Source organism: Cricetulus griseus (assembly GCF_003668045.3).
Source record: "Cricetulus griseus strain 17A/GY chromosome 1 unlocalized genomic scaffold, alternate assembly CriGri-PICRH-1.0 chr1_1, whole genome shotgun sequence".
In the NCBI taxonomy this organism is placed as follows: domain Eukaryota; kingdom Metazoa; phylum Chordata; class Mammalia; order Rodentia; family Cricetidae; genus Cricetulus; species Cricetulus griseus.
Genome location: NW_023276807.1, coordinates 96,705,830 through 96,719,326, shown reverse-complemented (window position 1 = coordinate 96,719,326; position 13,497 = coordinate 96,705,830). Strand labels below are relative to the sequence as shown.

At 43.3% G+C, this 13,497-nt stretch overlaps 1 long non-coding RNA gene across 1 annotated transcript; it reads left to right on the top strand.

Moving 5' to 3' along the window:
- Window positions 1-11,186: 11,186 nt before the first annotated feature.
- LOC118239728 lies at window positions 11,187-13,228 on the top strand. The gene is made up of 2 exons (XR_004772583.1): window positions 11,187-11,242; window positions 12,848-13,228. It is a non-coding gene; the product is annotated as an uncharacterized LOC118239728 (long non-coding RNA).
- The last annotated feature ends 269 nt before the right edge of the window (window positions 13,229-13,497 follow it).

The following is a 13,497-nucleotide window of genomic DNA, read 5'->3' as shown; positions in this document are numbered from 1 at the left end:
ATTCAAGATATCACATAAGTGACCACAGGTTCCAGATGTGAGCAGAGGTCAGAGGAAATGTGAGTCAGATTCATAGAGCATATACATTAACAAGAGGGTTGGGTCATTCTTCACCCAACTAAATAACCAGTCCTCGAGAAAGAATTCAGTGAGTACAGTGTTGACTGTGCCATCTGGCAGACTTTCATGAGGAACACTGGTGTGTGTGTGTGTGTGTGTGTGTGTGTGTGTGATATCTTTACTCTCTGGCTGAGCATAGTGCTCATTGGGGCTGTGGAAAGGACAAGATGGGGTTTAGAAACCCTGAACACCTGAGTGATCCTCAGTTGCTCTTGAACCAAGTCTCTTCTACTTCAAGATACCAGCAGGAATCAACAGTGCCAGGCAGATGTCCTTCAGGGTGCTCGTGTCCCACATTACAGGAGTATCTACAGATATCAGTGAACAGTCTCAGAATACACTGTTTAAAAGGAAAGACTATGGGAAATGAAGATTCCACCAACAACAGTTGACATTTCCATATAATCCTCAGAGAAAAACAAAACAAGGAGAAGGAGTGGGAACCCAGGGGCGACAGAAGCAAGAGCTCTGTGGGATTCTCCCTTAAAGCACTCCCCTGTTTCAAACAAGGCCTGGAAACCATGAAACTTGTCACAGCATGCCAGGGTTTGTTATGGCTCCAGAGGGGAAGGGGCCACTCATGAAGTGACTAGGAAGCCTCACTCTAGAGCGAGCTCCTTTCTACTGCAGATCTCAGGACTCAGAAAACATTTCTGCAGTGCTAGTGAGATCCCAGATTACAGCAGAGGCTATGTACTTGTCAGGGCCTCAGAAAGAAAAGACTGCAGACACTGGATGGGTTGGTTGTAATATAAATCGTAACACGTGGAATTTAACAGCTAAATGGAGGTGCCGTTTGTTTTAGATGGCCCATCAATAGATCCCTGGTGCTGTCATGTATGTGCATAGACAGATAGACCGACAGACAGAAAGACAGTCACACACACACACACACACACACACACACACACACCAGGAATCTGAGGAAGAATGTTAAAGTATTTCCAGATAATACGTCTCCTGAGAAGCATTCGGTAGGCAAGCTGAGTTGGCTTTGTTTTTCAAGTCATCAGTGCTTTGTGTCTCTCCACCTGAGAAGTGAATTTCATGCATATGCCAACAGTTAAACGTATTAGCTATTAAAAAGCAAGCCCTTCAAATTTTTATTTTATACTCAACTTGGCCAAGCTGTCCTAACCACTTTGAACAGTCTGGGGAAATTGTCACAAAGGCACTGGACATGTTTAAAAGATTCTCAAGTCTACACAAGAGAGGATTGTGCAGAACAAGTCCTGGAGGATCAGAAATACCCACTCCTGCTCTCAGTTTAAAATTGTAGAGGGAGGAATTCAATAACATTTTAAGTTTGGATTATTTTTTTTCCTTAACATTGGCTCTCCATCTACCTCCCATCAAATGGACATTTTGAGATGACTATCTGCCACTTATATCATGACCTTTGTGGTGTTTGTGTGTGTGTGTGTGTGTGTGTGTGTGTGGTGTGTGTGTGTGTGTGTGTGTGTGTGTGTCTGTGTCTGTGTCTGTGTCTGTGTCTGTGTGTGTCTGTGTGTCTGTGTTGGGGGATGGAGGAGCAGTTATGAGGGCCAAAGCACTTGAGTTAAGGGAATACAAAGAAATGAGAAAGTTCAAAGAGCAGGGATGACACACTCCAGCCACCTCAAAAGTTAAGAATACTATAGTCTTCTGGGTTTCAAGGAAGCCCCTGAACCCTAGGTGTTTGTGTACAAGAGCCTGAACACCCAATGGATTAGAGGACTCCTGGCCCAGGACCCACAGCTTCCTACTGCAGGCCAGAGCAGTGAAGGAATGGCCCTTTGTGCTCTCTTCCCCTGTGTACTGAGTCATTTTTCTCTTATCCTCTGGTTTTAAGGCTCATGGAATGGACATGGAGATGGGTGAGTTTGTGGAGAGCCATTAAGTGGTTTGTACAATCTGCTGTGAAGTGTGACTGTTGACATCACAAGGCCTCTGCCAGCTGCCTATGGTAATTTCCAAGCTCACTGCTCTAAGCCAGGCAACTCAGAGGCTCAGCAAGTGCTTCCCAACTGACCCTGCTGTGGGAGGCTGCACTGATCTCCATGGCTGGACACTCCTTGTATCCTAGGCCAGACACACATCTTTCTAGTCCAAACACCCCTCGGTCTTTCCTCTCTACCCTCAGATCAACAGCCAGCCCCTTTTGCACCATCCTGTCTCACTCAGTGGCTCTGCCCTTTACCCAAGGACCTAGCCATGTTAGAGTCCACCCTCTGCCCCTCTGATTCCTTCTCGGCCGGTAAGATTCCCCAGCTAGTCATGCCAAGGGCACCCTTGGTTTCTGTCACTTAGGACTTTCATGGTCAGTCTCACTCATGGGTTCCTGCAGATGTTTTTCCTGCCCCTGGCTCCACCCTCACTGCCTTAACACACACCAGATGCTCAATCCTCTGGGTCACAATCTCTAATGGCTCATGGCATAGGGTACCAGTTCTCCAGCTTGGTTAAGTTGGAATCACATGAGGGAAGTTTTTTAAATACTAATGTCTTTGTTCCAACTCAGAGAAGATTGCTTTAGGATGAGTATGCCCAGGGACCTGGGGACAGATCCTCTTATCCACAGAAAAGAGTGAGGACTGTGTAATCCGGTATCTACAGAAACTGGCCTGCCACTGGCCTCTTACTCTAGGCCTCCACCCTTACCTGGGTCTCTGTTTATGCCAGACCACTTATGGATATTGATGTTGGCTGACATAGATGTTTTGTTAAAATAGGCCTGCACGTATTTGTAGAATCATTTATAATAGCAAAACTCTTCACATTACCCCAGGTCCCAAAAGAGGACAAGCCAGCCTGCTGTCATAGCCTGGATGAGCATTTCTATCCACTGCACTCTCTTTCAGATGTGCTCAACACAGAACCAGGTGCTTCTCTCAAACACTCCCAGGAAACATTTACACAGTTCTCGAAGAATCTACCACATCCTGCTGACACGGTTGCTTTGGCCCTTTCTGTCATGGGATGCAAAGCTTTCTGAAACAGGAGTCAGTATTCGGTAACTGTATCCAATAAATGTGAATGGAGTGCCTGTTGCAAAACAGAAACCCAGTAATGGTTTATGGGATAAACAAACTAGTTAAAATGTTCTATTTTTACATGTTTCCATAAAAATATATAAAAACAATTAAGAGCCAAAGATTACTAAATAAAAACAAAAGAGTAACTGTGGAAAAGCAGGCTCAGGAGGAACATTTGAGAAAGCTCGCCCACCCCTTCCTAATTCAGACATGATACCAGGGGTCTGAGAGAGACCATGGATGTAGTGGCAGCACCATCCTGTGAACCCTGTCCTGCCCTGCAAGCCTCCCCATGGGTCCACTTAGGACCAGCAACATTAGTCCTTTCTATCACATGGGAGAAGTTAGAAGAAAGCCATGCCTGTTCATCCTCAGCACTGCTGAGTGCTGACCCTGGAGTTGATCTGATGAGAGATTAATGTTACAGGATAAAAGTACTGCAACACAAGCTGCAGGCTGAAGCGTTGTCTCAGTGGCTAAGAGCACTTGTTGTTCTTGCAAAGGACCTAGGTTTGATTCCCAGCGCCCACATCAAGGTTAACCACTTCCTCGGGTACCAGAAACATATGTGGTGCAAAGACATACACATAAAATAAATTTAAGAGATTATTTTCTGGCGGAGAGATGGCTCAGCAGTTGAGAGCACTGGCTGCTCTTCAAGAGGACCTGGGTTCAATTCTCAGCACCTATATGGCAGCTCACAACTGTCTAAAACTCCAGTTCCAGGGGATCTGACATGCTCACACAGACAAACATGCACACAAAACATCAATGCACATAAAATAAAAATAAATAAATCATTAAAAAAAGTCTTATACATGCTGTCCCTGATCCAGATCCTTTGGTCCAGGAGGAGTGACCATGTAGCCAGAATGGCTCTGCTGATTTGAATGCCATGAAGGACTGTCCTTTGCAGTTGAATGTAAGCATGGCAGATCTCTTAAGAGTACTTCTCTGGGCAAAAGTTTAATTTGAGGCAAACGTGGAAATGTTTGAGTTGGAAGAATTCTCAAGAACATTGTTCTTACACCTTGGGTCTTAGGTCTAGCAGAGTGTTTCTGACATGGGCATGCATATATGTGCTAAAATATAAGGACTCAATGTTTCAAAGAACTTTTAAATCAGTTCCAGAAAGCCTAGGCAGTTGTGCTTAAAAGGAGATCGATATTATTTCAGGCTGTGTATGGACAAGTCATTGTTCATCACACTTGAGTGTACCATGTTCCCAATTATTTAAGCTAAACTCACCCCCCTCCCAAGCCACGAAAGCAAATCACCAAATTTTAAAATATGTTTTGTGTAAAATATGCTGACAACCACAATATAACTTGATGCAATAATTAAAGGGAATGAAACAAAAATAACATCTCAACATTATTCATAGAAAATGTAAGTACGTAACAGATCCCTTTGATAAGTAGCCAGTAACTGGACTTTAAAAATACACTTTCATGAGTATTTTGCTAACATAATTTAATAATCAGAGATTTATACTTAGTTCACTGACTAAATTAACAAAACCTTCCAAAAAACGAATCAACCACATCCGGGGGTGGGGGTAGTGAATTAGAAGTTGTCCTTTTTATATGCAAAGCCATGGCAGGGAAAACTAGCACAGAGGGGCATGGAAGCAGTTTGGTCAGAATCCTGAAGAATGCCATCATTTAACCAGGTAGAGCATCTGCCAGATTCCTGCACCAAGATGTACAAAATGTGAGAGCAGCATCCAGGACATTTCATTCACAACATTATCTCACGGGGAAATCTGGCCACCAGATGAAGGAGAACTTACCGTATAGACAAACATACAAGCAAGCTCAGAGACTCATCCCATTCCTATAAAACACAGACCAGACCTCTAGAACCTACAGATGCCTTTTGGCTTTAAATCATTTCTTGACTACTTATGATACCTAACGTAATTGAAAGCTTTTGTAATTGCTATACCACACTGCTTAAAAATAATTTCAGGTGAAGAAAATGTGCACAGGTGCACCACAGACACAGTTAGGTGATTTTTGTGAATACTTTTGATTGTTGTTTGAATTGGGTTCAGAAACCACAGATATGGAGGGATGACTGAATATAGAATAAAATTATTTAAAGAGATCCATAAATACAGCAATTATGTAAAATATGTACATAGTGGAAATATCACAAGAAAAGTCACCAAAAGCAAACTGTCTTTGTGATTTTTTTTCGGCTATGTCCTCTTTGGAAGAGAGAAAAAAAAATTGACAATTGGTTTATAATTCCTCTTTTCTCGGGTAAAACAAGAAGCATAATCACTATAAACAAGCAAAAACTAAATAAATAAAACAAAACAAACAACAACAAAAACCTGGCTGATTTCACACAAGCATTTGACTCCCACACTGACACTGTCTTCTGTGGCTGGGGAGGCCAAACTGTCCCCTGATCAATTTGACCCAGGCCTGGACCTCCATAACAGTATTTGACAGTCCAGGTCCCCCAACTGGGCACATTCAAAGCTCTCTTGCTCCTCACCCCTGCAGCCTCCATGGAGGCCCATACCACATGCATGACACCTTTTGAGCATGCACCTCCCAGCTCCCTGCCTACTGCCAGGCTCCTCTCCAGCTTCTGGAAACTCAGCACATGGCACCCTAATACACAGAGTGCCCAAGAGAGTACATCTCTTAGGAGCAAAGCTCCACTTTGCTGCTATATGCAAATATTGTTACTTAATTCCAATCTCAGTAAGATACATTGTTCTAAATGCATATCCCCATTAAATGCTCTGAAAAAAATCGCAGAAATAACAGTATGTACCTAACCACTTTGAATTGGATTCCTTTGTGTCAACTTGACATAAGCTAAAGTCATTCAAGAGGAAGGAACCCCAATTAAGGAAGGGCCTCCCTAAGATCAGCATGCAGCCAGGCCTGTAGATCATTTTCTCAATTAGTGATTGATGGAGGAGGGTCCAGTCCATGGTGGGTGGTGCCATCCCTGAGCTGGTGGTCTTGGGTTCTATAAGAAGGCAGGCTGAGCAAGCCATGGGGAGGAAGCCAGTAAGTAACTCCCCTCCATGGCCTCTGCATCAGTTCCTCTTGGTTCCTGCTCGGCTTGAGTTCCTGTCCTGAATTCCTTCAATGATTAATGGGTTTAAAGTATAAGAAATAAACCATTTCCTCCTCAACTTGCTTTTTGGTCTTGGTGTTTCATTACAGCAAATCTTAATTAAGGCACACTTAAAATTTATCTGCCTTTTTAATTAAAGTGTAATTGTATCATTTCCCTCCTCTTTCCACCCTCCAATCCTTTCCATTCACCCCCTTGCACTCTCTCAAATTCATGGCCTCTGTTCCTTTCATTATTCATATATATCTCAAATATAATAGTAATATAAACAAGGTATATTTATATATTTAGGAATATATATAGTAATATAAACAAGGTGTGCTTCCATATTTGGGAATATATTACTTTGATTGTGTGATTTCAGGCCTGAGTATCTGGTATTAGATAACCAATCTGGCTCTTCAACTGGGGAAGACTGTTTCTCCTACTCTCAGCATTCCTTAGTTGCCTGTAGTTCTTTGTTGACATTCAAGGCCCCATGAGATTTTCCTCTTCCATGTCTATTAATGTCATGTCTTTTTCAGTCTAGGCAGCCATTTTGATGAGACTTGATTCACATTTTTAGGTATAGATACTACTGCTAATAATAGCCATCAACATGAACTAAGGGCCCAAATACACCAATATTGATGTCAGATGAGTAATTTCCTGTCCTCAAGATTTCATAACATAAGTTACTGACACAGGCAGAGAACTGCCATCCTCTGGGCTAAGATCATGTGTGCATTCTTCAAGTGACTTCCAGACACCCCTGGTGGGTCGACACTGACAGGGAAGGACTTGGCCATCCACCTAGAGTTTCACAGCTAATGAGAACCATGAGGGGGCGTTGGTGGTGCATGCCTTTAATCCCAGCACTCAGGAGGCAGAGGCAGGCAGATCTCTGTGAGTTCAAGGCCAGCCTGGTGTCCAGAGCGAGTGCCAGGATAGGCGCCAAAGCTACACAGAAAAACCCTGTCTCGAAAAACAAACAAACAAACAAACAAAAAAGGTATTATTTGGGGAAGGGCCTAGGCCTGGCCCAAGATGATGTAGTAGACTTTGGGGAGCCCCTTTTGAGGGCCTTACCCTGCCTGGGGAGTGGAGGGGGTGTGGCTAGGGGCAGGTGGGATGTTGGAGGGGAGGGGAGGAAGGGGGGAAGGGATTGACATGTGAAGCAAACTTGTTCCTAATTTGAACTAATAAAAGAATTAAAAAAAAAAAAAAAGAACCACGAGGATTCCACACACACAGTATCCTGAGTCTTAGGAAAGGCCACATGTGTTCCTGACAGTCCTTTTTCTAATCCCTCACCCTGTTTTTGAGGAAGGAGAGCAGCAATCAGAAGGTGAGCAGATAGCATCTTTGGACCACAGTCACTGCTTGCACAGAGAACCGCAGACTTTACCAGCACCATTTACAGAAAATGTCCTTTCTCCACCCTATGTTCTTGGTACCTCTGTTGGCTATAAGTGTGTAGATTTGTTTCTGGAGTTGATGTTCTATTCCATTGGTCCTTGGGTCAGTTTCTGGGAGTAGTATGTTGTTTTGATTTCTATAACACCTTAGTGTGTTTTGAGGTTGAGTAGTGTGAAGGTATGCCCCCACCTCGTAATCTGAAGATGTTCAGGTTAAAATGTGTATCTCCCTCCGGTACATCTATGAACTGTCACATGTGTTCTTCTGCAAGGCCTGTCATATGGGGGTGGGGGACAGAAAGCAGAAGAACCTACTCTCTGCTTTGTCTCCCCATAACCTAGATGCAACATGGAGGGGCAAGGAGTTGGAGGACATTTACCCTCCACGCCTCTGGCTAAGCCAAACCTCTGGATTAGAAGACGACAGAAACAAATATCCTTCCAACACTCAAGATGTGTGCTGCTGCTCACTCCTTCCACCTCCCACACTCCAAGCCCCATGCCATACAGCCTCAGTTAAAACTCTGCTAAACCAAGGCTAGCTTCACACACGAGGTGTTCAATATCCAAGCCATTTCCTTTGATCCTCACATGTTCACTGTAGTAATGAATCTAAACACATGGCTCATTCTGGATCAATGGGTGAATCTCACCTAGACAAATGTACAAATCTAATGAAGATATTTAATTTCCATAGTATCTCTACTGTTGTTGTTGCTGTTGTTTTGTTTTGTGTTTTGTTTTTTTGGCTTTTGGGTTTTTTGTTTTGTTTTTTTGCTGCAAATTCATCAATTCATGGGAATGGGCTTACGATTCTATGATAAGGAACAAGGCTCACTTCTCTACCCCCAAGACACAGCAGTGAGTCTACCCCTCCCAGGGAAAACACAGGAGTCTCAGTTTTCCAAGACAGGGAAGGCTGCAGTGGGCAGGAGACATGTGTTGAATCTCACAGAGGCCATGGAGAAGTGACAAACAAAGATCTGGGGGTGAGTGTGCAAAAAGGTCCAAAGCTCACCCTTGTCCAACTGCTGTTGTGAAAATGTGTTCTTGGGCAGTGAATGAAACAAGGAATACTCAGAAACATGAACTCTTATGAAGTGTTTGGGCCCTGACATCCTCCCTGACCTCTGCCTCCCACATCCCAATTGTGTGGCCATTTGCAATGTGCATACAGTCTGTCTTTCACCGTTGTCAGGGTTACTGGTTTTCTGGCAATGGGCTTATTTTTCTGCTTAGTTCACATATTGCTACACTACCCTTGTGTAGCTATGAACAACATCTGACAAACACTTAGAGGAGGACACAGTTATTTTGGCTCACAGCTTCAGAAACATTCTGTCCACCAAGCAGAGAAACCATGGTGGCAGGAACGTGAGGTGACTGCTTGTTCACATGGCATAGATCAGGAAGGAGAGAGAACCAGACAGGAAGCACAGATGGGTATACACTGCTTCCACTAAACTGGTCCTTCCTCCTAAAGGCTGCACAACCTTCCAATAGGGCCACAGGCTAGGAACTGAACATTCACACGTGATCCCAGCCAGGTGCGGTGATGAACACCTTTAATCCCTGCAGAGGCAGATAGATCTCTATGAGTTAGAGGCCAGATTTGTCTACAAAGAATTGTAGGCCAATCAGGATTACAAACTGAGACCTGTCTCAATTTAAACAAACAAACGAGGAATCCAAGAAGGATATTTCAGATTCTGACTATAACAGTCCACCTACTGCACACCATCTCTTCCCAGAGGCTGCCCTTCTGGGAGATATCAATTTAAAATGTATTCCTTTTTTAACTTTTTACTGATTCTTTGTGCATTCCACATCATGTATCCCAATCCCACTTATCTCTCCACCCATTCGCTTCTGTGCTCTGCCCTTGCAACCTCTCCTGCAAAACAAAAAACAAAACAAAAACAAAACAAGCAAGCAAACAAAAATAAATAAATAAAATCTCAGCATGGAAGCTGTAGTGTGGCCCAGTGAGTCACATAGAATACCCTTTAGTCCATATATCTTTATTTGTAAGTGTTCATTGCAATGAGGCACTGGTCTGGTTTGAGGCCTCTGGCTTCCTTTAGACCATTAGTACTGAGCCCTCACTAGGACTCCTCTTGGACATCCTATTGTTGCTTTGTGTCATGGAGATCCTGTAGCTTTGGATCTGCAATCTGCCCCTTTCGTATGCTCCAGCAGTTCATAGATGAGGTGGGTGTTGAGGTGGGATACCTTATAGTCCTGTTTATGAGCCTGGGTGATGGCTGGGTTGGTCATCTGGCCAGCTACCACCACCCAGGCAAGCTCACCCAATGTAGTACACAAAAGGAGTTGGGTAAGTTCTCCTGCTTTCACACCCTTGGCTCCAGCTCATCCACACTCACACCATCAGGACAAACTTTACTGTTTTGCCCAGGTGAGATGCAGGGCCCTCTCTCCAGATTGCTGCACTTGGTGAGGAGGAGAGCCAGCTCTTCCATTCTCATGCCCCCGAGATTGGTTCTCCCACCTGTCTCAGGTGGCAAGAGGGACCATATTTCCCTTACCCTAGAAACCCCATGTCATACAAGGGTGGGTACAGCTCTCCTGCTCTCACCCCAACAGCTTGCCCAGCTCTTCTGCACCCCTGCCATCAGCTCTAGTATGCTGCCCAGGTGAGGCACTATGCCTGCTCTCCCATGTACTCAAGCTGGTGAAGGGCAGCGCCAGTTCTTACAGCAATACTCTAAAACTGGTGATCCCTTAACAGACCACAATCCCATGACAATGCTATCGCTTGACCCCTACCTTCTGCACTAGAGACAGGCACTCTGATGGGCAGCCAGGCCTTCGGTGTCTCCACCACATCCCTGGTAAGGAAAAGTGAACTGTTCTGTTGTGAGAACATTTATTGTGTGAACTGAAGTTCACAGAAGGAAGGGAAGGCTGCACCTGTGTTAAAGTGGCTGATGTTCAAGGCCAGTTAGAATGTCGCTGACCAGAGCCAAATGGGATTGCATTATAAGCTTGTGAAATAATTGTTGCTTATGTTTACATCGCATGAAAGTACAAGATGTGTTTTTCTTGGAGTGTCCTTCCATGTGCTCTAGTGATTTTAAGAATTTCTTCTAAATGATTTCTATCTATTTATCTGGTTGTGTTTCACTCCATAGTTTTCTATTTTTAAAATGATAATGTTTTTATCAAAGTTTTTTTCAGCCTTTACCAAGAGAATTACATGGTTTCCTTTTCCCTCAGACTACCATTAAGGTAATAGTAATGTACTTCCTACTACTGAATCACCCTTAAGCTAGAAAGACTTAGAGAATTCTTATTTTTAATGTGGTGTGATGGGGGAAGTGCTTCTGTGTATGTGTTTGTCTTACTGGATGATAAATAAAGTACTGTTTGGCCAATGAGGCAGCAAGTTAGGCAGGACTAGGAATCAAGGAGGATTCTGGGGAATGTAGTAAAGAAGTGGTGATCCATGCAGGAAGTGACATAGCAGGGAGACTCATAAACAAGGGCAAGAAGGAAGTGAGTGCCTTCTCTCTTCCTCCTGGTCTCTGCTCTGGAGTCGCCATGTGATCCACCGGCAAGAGAGGGTGCCAGTGGAAGGCATTCTCTGTAAGATTAGTCTTATAAAATATATAGATTTATGATAATTAAGACTGAGCTAACAGAAGAGAAATCCTAGTCTTTGGCCAAGCAGCATTTGTACCTAATAGAAGTGTATTAGTAGTGGCCCTAACTCAGCAGACAGAACTCAGGCGACTGGCAGAAAGCATCCATGTGGCAGTAGGGCTGGGGTGGCTTTGGGCGGAAAGATTTATCATAACAGTGGTGTTGCATTCTGTTTGCTAATATTAATTTTTTACATTATTTAAAATTTATGTGGCCTTGAAATGTCTGTTTTGATGTTATATTATTAGGTATAAATACCATTGATGTGTTTGCATAAGCAGGAAGAACTGGGCATTTTCATCGTGCCTATAAAAGTCTGGTAGACATCTTGGAAACTCTTTAGGACTATCAGTTCTCTATAAAAATATTTCTTAATACTTTTCCCCAGACTTTCTGGAAATAAACCTTGCTAAGGTCACACAGTTTCCAGTAAATTATGTTTCATCACCATTTCCTATTGTATAGACAGAAGCAAATGTAAAAAATGATTTTTACATTTCTCTTAGATATTCTTTAAGCTGCCACTTTCTATCCTTTTCTCTTCCTTATTTCTTGTCTTCCTTCCCCTCCTCTTTCTCCTTCTTCCCACCTTCTTCCTGGTTTGTGGATTCCATCATCTGCATGTTAAAATGTTTTGCTTAATCCATGTCTTCTCTGTGCTTTTCCCTGTTCGTTAACCCTTTTGTTCTTGCCAGATGGTGGTGGCTGGCACCTTTAATCCCAGCACTCAGGAGGCAGAGGCAGGCAGATCTCTGAGTCCAGCCTGGTCTACAGACCAAGTTCATGCACAGCCAGGGCTACACAGAGAAACCCTGTCTTGAAAATCAAAAAAGAGTCTGACAGCTGGGGAACCAACATAGGACTGAACCAGGTCCCCTGAATGGGGGTGTCAGCTAGGAGGCCTGGGCCGTGGAACCAGGATGTATCCCTAGTGTTTAAACAGACATCAGGAGCCCACTCTTCATGGAGGGATACTCTCTTAGCCTAGATACATGGGGGACGGCCTAGGCCCTGCCCCAAATGACTTGACAGACTTTGATGATCCCTCATGGAAGTCCCCACTCCCCCTGGGAAGTAGATGGGGAATGGAATGGGGGAGTTTTGGGGGCATGGAAGGATGGGAGGGAGTGGGAACTGGGATTGATATGTAAAATAAGATTGCTTCTAATTTAAATAAAATTTATTTTTAAAAAGAAAATCAAAAAAGAAATAATAATAATTTTGTTCAACTATATCCAATTCATTATTAAACCAATCTTCTTTGGTTTCTAATTTTCTTTTCTAACTGTTAAAATATATAATATCCACTTAGGAATTTCTTTAGACATACTAAGTTTTTGTTTATTTCATTGAATATATTAACCTAATTACTTTAAATCAAAATATTTGACCCTATCACCTCAGTTCTGTAGAACTTTTGGGGGCTTTTCTGTTGTGCCTCTTGATTGTAAATCATGTAATTTTTTGTCTGCATACACATGTTTCCTTATGCCTGTGTGTCTGACACTGTGTATAAAAATTTGTCTAACGATCTAATTTTTCCATCAGCATTTTGCCATTCTCTGCCAGCTGGCCACCACAGTGAATGTCTACAGATGCTTCTATATCCATCAGGGACTCGAATTTCTCAAATGTGAGTGCCAGTCCCAGAGAAAATTGGCCGATTTCCATTATACCCACAGTCCTACAGCCCAGAACTTCAAGACTTACCCAGAGATTATTGGGGTCATCAGGGGTGGGAGTGGGAGTTTGTTGTAGACAGACTCTGGCCCACACATACCTGCAGTCATTGCTGTAGACAGACCCCAAAGGGGAAGGTCATCCCAAATTCTGGCTTAGATTTCTGGCCTCCTTTCTCACTTGAGTGTTGGCTTTCTATTCTCTGTTTTGTTAGCTTCTACTGACTTCAGTAAAATGTTCCTTTTTTAAGCCCAAGAGTGCTCAATTGAACTACTTCACCTGCCATTTGGGTTTCATTTGTATTTTGAATTCAACACATACCAAAGAATGTCATGGAGCAATATAAGGTTTAAAATCAGCCTGCTGAATCTTGAGTCATTCCATGCTCAGGGCCGATTATTTGATTTCCAAACCTCAGCTTGCAGGTGGCACCTACTCTTGTTGGGGACCCTACAGAGCAAACATGTGGCTAGCCAACTAAGTCTAGGAGGCCAAAATGATCAAGAGGAAGGATTCTG